The sequence below is a fragment of the Ambystoma mexicanum genome, chromosome 8 (assembly GCF_040938575.1).
Source record: "Ambystoma mexicanum isolate Mex_15411 chromosome 8, UKY_AmexF1_1, whole genome shotgun sequence".
Lineage (NCBI taxonomy): Eukaryota > Metazoa > Chordata > Amphibia > Caudata > Ambystomatidae > Ambystoma > Ambystoma mexicanum.
In genome coordinates this window covers 1494045354-1494055902 of record NC_090929.1, presented here as the reverse complement: position 1 = coordinate 1494055902, position 10549 = coordinate 1494045354, and positions in this window count along the sequence as shown.

Here is a 10549-nt window from a genome sequence, read left to right as displayed (position 1 = left end):
TCCAGATATAGAGCCTCATCAGAAGCCTGGTGGTATCCCTGCAGTAAATCCGCCAGGATACCGCCAACGCAAATAGCGTTACTGCAATTTGGTCTCGTTCTGTTAGCACCGTATCACGCGGTAAGGCTGTAAGTCCGCATAGGACTCTTTGGGGTATGCTGGGTGCGTTTACTGTGGCGCAATTTGCGCCGTGGTAATAGCGCCACAAATGGGTGGAAACTCAGAAGATTTACCTCCATCTGAAAGCTGAAGGTAAATCTGGGCGACTTTCCGCCCAACTCATAGTTGGGAGGGGCGGTAATGCAACGGTAATAGTGTTACTGCCGCATTTTTACCACTTCACCCAATTTATGATGAGGCCCATAATAGGAGGTCCCGCTGATGACTAGCGATTCGGCCGGATGACAAGGAAGGGCAAGCCGTGAGTATGTACCTCTCTGCTTCTATGTCACCCTTACAATATCAGCACTTTCTATCCTCATAAGGGATGCCAGTCCATGCACCAACAAAATCATTACAGGAAATTATGTTAAAAAGGCAAATATAAAATAAAACGTTTGAGATCATAATTACAAAATGTCATAGGGTATGCACAAGAATTCCCTGTCTTTATTCCCTGAGAGGTGTAATTTGCATATCGCTTCATAAGACAAAGACTATCTAGATTATGTATCTTATCCCACTCAAGTACTTTTAATTTAGCTGTAAAATTAGGCTTGGGCACTTCTTGTTCCCAAGAAATAGCCAAACCAATATCCTGTAAGACAGTGTTAACAATGTTCTGTAAGTCCTGCAGCAAAGGATTAGTGCAACTGCCAACAGAAGCTCTAGCAATGATACCCATAAGAGTATCTTGAGTATCCTGAGCATACATAATCTTTGCATATAATTTACAGCAATACATTTTCCAGAGGGTTGTAAGTGAGCTATTCCCCAGCTCGCACCTAATGGCCTTGACAGGTACTGCACTCAGTAGCCTTAAGACCACACTCCACAATTTCCCTTATATTTGATCGAGCGATAGTATATTTTTCTGCAAGGATTTCCAGAACATACAAGGCACCAGGAATTACATTCCTTTTATAGATCTCAAGGTAGCCTTCAAGCGAATGTCCACCCCCTCTTTGAGCGGTACCTTTTAATCACATTACATTTATTAACAATTTTACCAGGCAGGGCATTCTCGTAGAACAATCGAGTAGTTGGTAATAGAAATACCAAGGTAGGGATAAGTGTCAACTACCTTTAATACTACTCCATTAAGCTTCCAATGGAAGAGCTTTTTGTTATGTGCCTTGGGACCAATAACCATCACCTTGGTTTTCTTAAGATTGATACCAAGGTTCTTTCTTGTGGCATTGGTACATTCACCTCTAACTTCCAGTGCTGTACAGATGACACGCAACTAGCTTTCAGACTACCTTCAGCCGCCTCCTCCTCCTCGCACATATCTGACTGTCTGTCTGCTATTCAGGCACGGTGTGCTGCAAACGACCTCTGCCTCAACACCACGAAGACTGAGATTGTTCGCATTGGGACCTCTGCTCCCGCTTTCCCACTTTCACTCTGGCCGACCTCCCTTGGCCCTGCACCTGCACCCACCTGCAAAGCAAGAAACCTTGGGGTCATCTATGATTCCACCCTCTCCTTCTCCTCACACATTTCAGGCATCTCTAAAAAGTCTAACTATCAGCTACACCTCCTCAGAGGTACTCTACCTGTTCTCACTTTCCCCCAGAGGCTCACTGTCTCCAGAGCCCTGGTTCTCTCCAGGCTGGACTATTGCAACAGCCTCTTCCTCAACCTCCCTTCTTCTGCCTTGCGCCATCTGCAACTCATCCTAAACAGAAACACAAGACTTATTCTTGGCCTCAAACCCAGGGACTGCATCTTTCCGGCGCTGAAATCCCTCCACTGGCTCCCTGTGGCTGCAAGGCTGCCTACCTAAATACTGTCCCTCACGAGCCCTCCGCTCATCTACCTCCAGCCTTCTGCAAGTAAGCCGGTTCTCCAAGCAGAGATTTGGCGGAAGATCCTTATCTTCAGCAGGTGCCTCCCTCTGGAATAGCCTCCCTGCCACCCTATGTCTTGAGTCGGATCTCCTGAAATTCCGGAAACTCCTCAATACATTCCTCTTCTCCTCTTCCTTCTCTCTCTCTCTACCCTGTTAACCTAGTTCACTGTCATTTCCCTCTCCCCCCTTCTATTCCTTATAGCATGCGTACTGGTCGCCTGGTGTACCACAGAATCTTCACTGGTCCCCGGCACCCCGCCAGTCATCTCTCGCATTTGCCTCAGGGCCCTACACCCCACCCACACTTACCGCACTGAGGAATTAACCCAAGAGAGTGGCTCTCTCTGCACTTACCGCAGTCTCTACCGACCGGGTACACTCGACCCTCCCCTCCCTGTGACCCTCTGTGCACTTGCTCGATCCTTAGGCACCATGCCTGAAGATCTTCACTGGTCCCCGGCACCCCGCCAGTCATCTCTCGCATTTGCCTCAGGGCCCTACACCCCACCCACACTTACCGCACTGAGGAATTAACCCAAGAGAGTGGCTCTCTCTGCACTTACCGCAGTCTCTACCGACTGGGTACACTCGACCCTCCCCTCCCCGTGACCCTCTGTGCACTTGCTCGATCCTTAGGCACCATGCCTGAAGATCGTCTGTCTGTTTCTCCCCTGTCTTCACCCTAATTGTACTGTTAAGATTGCAGAAACGCCGTCAGGCCTATTTTCTATATCACATACTGTTAAATGTATTTTATGCACTTACTCTGACTGTGCAGACTATTATCGTCACAGATTTTCAAGGGCTCTGAGCGACTATTGTTTTTCCCCCATGCTCCCACCTTCATTGTGCGCTTTGAAACACTTGCTTGTGTATAGGCGCTTTATAAATAGACAATACCATACCATACCATAACCAAAGAGCGCCTCGAGGGATTGCTGCAGACTGATAGACTATGGTGTCATCTGCATAGGATAACCGGTGTATCCTTTCACACCCAATCTTTAATGGGAAGCTGCGGATACCACTAAACTCAATGGCCCTCATTACGACCCTGGCGGATTTTTTCCGCCATCGACGGACTTTCCGGCCATGGCGCAAAGTCCCTTTACGCCATGGCGGATGGCGGACTTACCGCCCCATTCCGAGGTCGGCGGGGCGGTAAGTCCCCATTGACCCATTTACCCTTCCCCATTCCCATTTCGGCCCCATAGGGCTCAATGGGAGTGGGGAAGGAGTTAATTACGCCACCGTAAAATACGGTGGCGTAATTAACACCAAGGTCCCAGAGCGCCATGGATTTTTCCGCCCGCAAAAAGCGGGCGGAAAAATGACCATGGCGCTCCAGAAACTCGTAGTTGGCGGTAAGGGGTCCGCGCAGCTAACGCTGGCGCAGACCCCTTAGCGCCAGGGTCGTAATGAGGCCCAATGTCTATGTCCGCCACCTATAAATTGTCGAGGACAGGGCTATAACGCACCCCTGTTTTAGACCACAATTCGTGTTACAGGGTCTTGTAAGTGTTCCCCCGATATCAAGGCGGACAGTCACCGTGGTAGCTGTCTATATTGATTTCATAAAATGAAAGAGGGGGCAACCCCCATCCCTGCAATTTCCCCCATAGTCTTTCTCGTATAACACAATCAAAAGCACCACTGTAGTAAATCTAACAAAGGTACACATTTCTCCCAGGAGTGCATAGAGTGCCAGCAATAATATATTGGAGAGACAGAATATTATCAAGCGTGCTATGACAAGACCCAAAGCCCATCTGCCAGCAAGAAAATAGCCCATTTCCCTGTATCAATCTATTAACTCTATCTAATAACAGGGTACAACAGGAGTCAATCATCACTTAATAATTCGATAGTTGAGTTCTATCTCCTTTTTTTAAATATAGGTATTAAAATCGATTTCCACCAACTGCCAGGAATGGCACCATTATACCAAGTTGTGGAAAATAATTTAAAAAGTAAATTGGCACATTTCTTAGGGTTGCGTTTTATTACTACTTTGGCTAAGCCACCTGGCCCAGGGGCTCTGGACTGTTTGAGCTTTGCGATTACCCTTAGTATATCATCTAGGTCAAAAGGAAAAGCAGTGCAATGAGCAGAAATAGAAGGGACTTCTCCAAAGTATGAAGTGCCTACATAATCAGACCAAGCTTCAGCAGATATAGGATGCGTTTCCTTAAACTCATCCTCAGATAGATACTGTACCAAAGAAGTACCAACACCTTTTTGTTATCATTAGACCTAGCTGACTTATAAATCATCGTCCCGTTAGCATTATTAAAATCATGTTTGTAAGAAGGAAGCCAATTTTCATATTTCGTTCGCAACAAGGAGGTCAATTTAGTGTTATCAGCCTGGCTCAAGATATTAGATCGTTTGATTCTGCGCGATTCCCTTGCCAGTCCCTTTTTCCTTTCATCATATATGTTATCATATTTTTTTCAGTTAAGTTGTATCACTTTACATTTCATAGATCTATGTAAGAGAGTGCTGAGTTTATTAAATATTTCCAGGTTGCTCATGGTCTCTAAACCATCATCCTCAAGGGGGCAGGCTGTAAACAATTGATCAAATCTGGTAATGTTGGAATCAGTCCACATTATCCTGTTGCCACTACTATAAATCTGTAAATGAGTAGCCATCATAAGAGAATAATATATATTCTTATCTTTCAAGATGAGTTGCAATACCACATGGTCACTGAGAGGCGTTTGTGTCTGCATAAACTGTTTCGAGCACTTCCCAGCACAATTACTCACAAAAGTATAGTCAACCCTAGATGAGGCCATGCCATTGGATCAAGTACCCCAATTATTGCCAGTTTCTTGAGTAATGGGATAAAGGTGATCCAATCCAAGCCCCCTAAAACACTCATGCAATTTCATGCCATTTTTCTGTTTCTATTGAATAAATGTTCAGTGGCCTCATACATTTCATTGAATATTGTTTTGTTTTTCCCATTTGAGATAGTGTGCAGGGGACAGGAGTTTCCTTTACTTCAGAACACTTTGGATGTTCGCTATTCCTACACGCAACGTCTGTGCCAGAGTTGTCCTTCCCCCCCCCTGCACCTGAAAAATGCATGTATTCTCTAAATGATAGACCATTTTCCTTATCTCTCCAGGAGTGCTGACTGGGTTATTTGTCTGCATTGCGTGGGATAAAGGGGGCAGTCTGAGATGCATGTGTCAGGGAATTGCTGGACCCTGAGCTGGCTGTGCTGCTTCTTTAGTGTTTCTGATTGGCTAGAAAGGTATCCTCTTAGCTTCTTCGCTCTCTTTGTACAGCCTGGTAACCGGAAGTCAGTAAACCTTCGGGACCTATACTCAAAAATGAACGCAAATAAAAAAAGCCCATATCATATGTTTTTTTCATATGCGAAATGTGAAGATTACCTCATCCACAAAAGTGACCTGTGCATTTCTTGGGGGCTTTGGCACAGTGCAAAAGATGCACTGGTCAGCCCTTGAATACTTAAGTGCCAGGAGCACTAATGAATGGCAGGCTCCCAGCACGCATGTGGGTCAAATGCAAACAAAAAAAGAAAAGTATTTCTATCCCTGCTTGGGGGATGGAAGTGGAACAGCAGCGGCTGTCCCAGTTAAAAAAATGCATAACAAGATCAGGATTGACCCTGTCACACATGTCCAGTGTTTTCTGTGCATGTTAAAGTGCACCCTGTTACTGAATACGTGACGCGCTTTAAAATGCACAGCAGCAACCCACAGAATGCGTGAATGCCCAAAGAGCGTAGAGGGAATTTGAATGTGCGCGTCTAATGACCTTTGAGCATAAGGTGCATATTTCTTTGGTGCAATTGATGAGAGGTGAAACAGGCACAGCTTGACAGGTATACCTCCATCGCCTCGTTATGCAACGTGGACGAGGGCAGTGCTGGAAATTGACACGGAACGTCTCTCTGGCAAGAACATTTTTGCCAGAGCCCAGCTCTTTCTTGTTCCAGCCCAATTCCTTCCCTGACCGAGGTAATTTTCAGGGGGGGATGCGAGCTGGGTCAGAGGCAGCACAAAATAAAATGGCACGGTGGTACCAAACTAAAATATGGCCACTCAAGTTTATTCAAAAATAGGAACTTTAATCAAATTAACTTTGCGCACAACAACTTAAAAGCGGAATTACCACCACTTTTACCGCTCTGCCAAATCCTGAGTTTGGCTTTGAAATGGAGGATTTACTTCCAGCATGATGCTGCAGGTAAATCCTCCACCCTACCACCGAAATATCTGTCCAATCGGCGGAATTACCACCAGTGGTAATTCTGCCAAAATCCCCATGGTGACTAATGGACTCCAAAAAATGGGGACTAACATTGCCTACCCGTGGTACTAAGTGGCGCTAACATTAATTCCATTTGGCAGTAGTTCGGCAGAATTACCACTGAACTACCGCCATACTCCTGATGAAGGCCTATAGCCCTACTCCTCTAAAGGAAACATAGAAAACGCAGACCTTGAGAGCAAAGTGGCCATCCTTGGTGAAAAAAAGGCAGCAGAAGGTCTTTGATTTGAGCAGCAAATGTCAAAAGTACTTAAAAATGTCTTCCAAAGGCAAAAAGTGGTGTCTTATAAGTCACTAGAGTCATTTAAGGCAGACCATGGGGGACAATACTACTGCAAATTACTTTATTGCTGGGCTTCGTTGCACTTTTCTGAAGTCGAGCCGGTGTTCCAATGGTGAGTCAGCATCGAGGTGGCTTCGAGACAGGGCTCCCCGGGATTGAGTCGGCATTCAAGATGGTTTGAGTCAATGTCTCTGTGATGAATTGACTTCTGCCCTGCAGGAGTACAAGGAGCACAGGCTAAACTGCCTACTCAGCCCTCACACTTCTATAAACCAAGAGCCAACGCGATCATAAAGGCAAAACAGGCACAGCTAAGAGGTATACAAATACCTCCTTTGTCTTTTGTGGTAACATGGGCCAAGAGAAGGCTATACTCCCAAGAGGGGTGTGAATGGGAAACAGTAGCAACCCAAAGAGCGAAGTATAACAATTCAAAATAAAGGAATGTCCAATCAAGGTTCTTTAGAACTACATACACTTTAATTAAACAAACTGTATGCAATTAGATCTGAAAAGAAAACATAACAATCCTCCCCTGTAGAAGGAACACAGAATATGCAAGATATCAAGATGCAGCACTTTGGGTCGTGAGACTCGGGACAAAAGGCAATAAAAACCATAATCTTCAAAAGGATATGATCCTGAATTGCAAAAAGGTATTCATGTGGCCTAGCCAGTCTCTACAGCCCAAAATGGATGAGGGGGGCAGATAACAGTCATTAGTACCCGGCACGCGCTGCGCACCAGGAATACAACGTGTGGATTGGCTCTTTTCCGAGCCATACCACACGGTATTCCCGTGTACGCCGTGCGTGCCGGGTACTCTGTTCCCGGCGAGGGGCGTGGCAACCCCTTAGCCAATGAGGAGGCTCGAAACGGGGCAATCCCCGCTGCGAGCCTCCCCATGGCTGGAGGCTGCCTTCGTTCCCCGCCGGGGACTCAGGTACGTTTTGTTTTTCCTCCACCCACCTCCCCCGCAAACTATCCTCTCCCCACCCTCCCAACCCCACTTACCTTATTTTTTCTTCTTTTCTTGGAGCGAACCAGCACGGCAGCGTTTTGAAACAGAAAATAATGCCATTAGTACCCCGGTCTAACGGGCTGGGGTACTAATGGCTATAAGACCCTCAGCGGCGGGCCAATACCGCCCACGGTAATGCCCCGGGGCTTTGTTAAGGCCCCCGAGCGTAACTACGGCCCCGGGGCATTACCTGAGGCGGTATTGGGCCGCCACCTCTGGTCTTATTCCCACAATAATACCTTTGCAGTGTCTTGGCAGTGTAACAACTGTGAACCAGGCATCTCTGTGGCATTTGGCGGTTCAATGCGGGTCAAAATGTGGCAGTAGTGGTGGTCCTGGGGCAAGCAGATGTTGAAACCAGGTCAAACTGAAAAAGACTGTGATTCGAAACATTACTCATGGGGTGCCGAGCGTGGAGATCACCAGGTTCAGTTCCCTGATCAAGGTTCGATGGTGGTGGGCTGATGATAGGATGCCGTGGGCTCGAAGGACACAATTCGGGAATAACACCAGGGTCAGTTTGACCAGTGACTTGGTCGGTGATGCATTGTAGATGTAGCGGTACTTCTTTGTTCGAGCCAAGGCAACAACGTGCTCTTGGATGATGCAGTGCAGCAATTAATTTGTGTGAACGTGTGGGACAGTGGTTCAAAGATCAGCGAGTGCCAAAGGCAAAACCAGATGGTCTTGGTGGTTTGATCTAGGTCAAATTCGCTCAAATCACAGTTCTGTGGGGTGTGATCAAAGGCCCCAAACCAACGGAACTGAAGGGCCCACTGAAAAAATGACCTGCCAGCCTTTATAATAAAGCTTTCACACGGAAAATGTGCCTATTAATGCAGACGTTGGGGTTACTGCAAGTAGTACAAGGAAGTGCCATGTGAGAAAGGCCTACCTATTATTACAAAAGGAAAAGTAGAATTTGAATTCACAGTGGCAGGAGAAATGCAAAGGCCCCTTTCAAGTGGAAAAACAGGATTTTTAAACACTGACACCAAAACTGCTTTGCATGTGTGTTTGCAGTGTGAAGGAAGACATAAGAAAAATGTACCCCTGTTAACATATTGATGTCAGGTAAAAGACATGGGGCCTCAGCACGAGTTGGGTGGTAGCCCTTAAACCTGACAGTAGCAGTATTAGTGGTTCCAAAACCGCTCCGCCGGATCATGAATCAGAGCAAATACCGCCAGACCCAAAAAGGCACCAGCGCTATTACGGGCAACGCTAATAGCGCAACAACACAAAGCGCAAATACAGCCGTATTACAACTGCATTCTCTGTGGTATTAGCCCCAAAAACCGGCGATAGTACAGCTGAGAATTACCTCCAGCTGGAGGTAAATGAACCCAGGTGCCAGGAATCAAGCCACAGGTGAACACAATGCACACCAGAGGGCTACATAAGACCCACCCAGACCCCAAACATGTTTGCAACACCATATTGCCATTATTTGATGCAAGCTGGGACAGGCAGCTGCTCAGGCTGCGCCTGGCCCTTCTGATGCAGGACAACCGGGTCAGGGCACAGGGAGTACAGAGGGGGAGGGGTGGAATGAGGAAGAAGGAGGAGGAGTAGGAGGAGGAGAGCAGCCCCAGCAAGGCGAGCACCCATCCCCAGGGTCAGCCCATCACCCTGTGCCCTCAGTAACACCCAGTTGGTAACTGAGTAAAACCTGGACAGGGAGACCATCACTGAGCTGCTGCCCACAATATATGACAAAATTGGGAGCAGGATTAACATCCGCACAGCCGTGCCCCCTCTGGTGAAAATGGTGGCAAACCTGCAGTTCCTTGGGTCGGGCACTTTCCGGCACTCTGTGGCCATGATGCATGGCATAGCACAGTCAACATTTAGCGCAGTCCTTGGCCACCCATGCAACAGCTGTCTGCGCATGTGCAGTGAAGCCAGACAGGCCATAGAACACCGGCCATAAAGTAAAGTCAATGTGTGCATGTACATGACAAGTAATCAATGGCATAATCTACAAATGATGCACACCCATCGCCCATACACATTGCATGGCCTGGATGCGCACAGGAATGCCCAGAGCTAACAATTGCCGGATACATTGCAACTGCAGATTCATGCATACATGAGACAAATGACTGATGTCTGTATTACACCCCATGCAGGTGACTCTGGATATCCACAGCTAGCGTGGCTGATGACCCCTATGTGCGGCCCACGTACACCACATGAGGCTGCCTACAACCATGCCCACAGCCAGACCCGCGTTTGCATAGAGAACACATTTGGACTCCTGAAGGCACGATTAAGGTGCCTGAACCACACTGGAGGGGCCCTGGTGTATGCCACTGACAAAGTAGGGAAAATAGTCTTGGTGTGTACTATGCTCTATGCTCCATAATACTTGCCTAGGGAGGAATGTGCCCTTCCTCCTAATGCTGACAGGCCACACCCAGAGGAAGATGGAGATGATGACAATGTGGCAGGAGCCAGGGCAGGCATCCACAGGGATGAAGTGAGGGAAGGGAGATTGGCCCGACAGGTTCTAATAGACAATTACTTTTAGTTTCATGACCTGACCCTGCACACAACCTGCACAGTGTTAATAAAGAGCACAAAAACACAATCATGAATGTCCTTGCATTACAAACTACATGCCCCCTAGCCCCACCCACCACCAACACATCAGCACACTATCCCCCCTAAAAATACCCCAGCACACTATCCTCCCTCCCCCACCCTCCACTGTGTCTTTTTCAAGGCCACTCAGGCCAACAACAATAGTCATGCCATTCATGATGGCCGTTCACTCTTTTCCTGACCCGCAGCATCCAGGGAGTGTTAGCGCAGCTGGCAAAGGAATCTCTGCTGAGGGGTTCTCTATTGTAATTCCTCTGTGGGGATGGTGGATGGTATAGAAGCTGCCACCTGCAGCTGCTGGCATTGGAGGGCA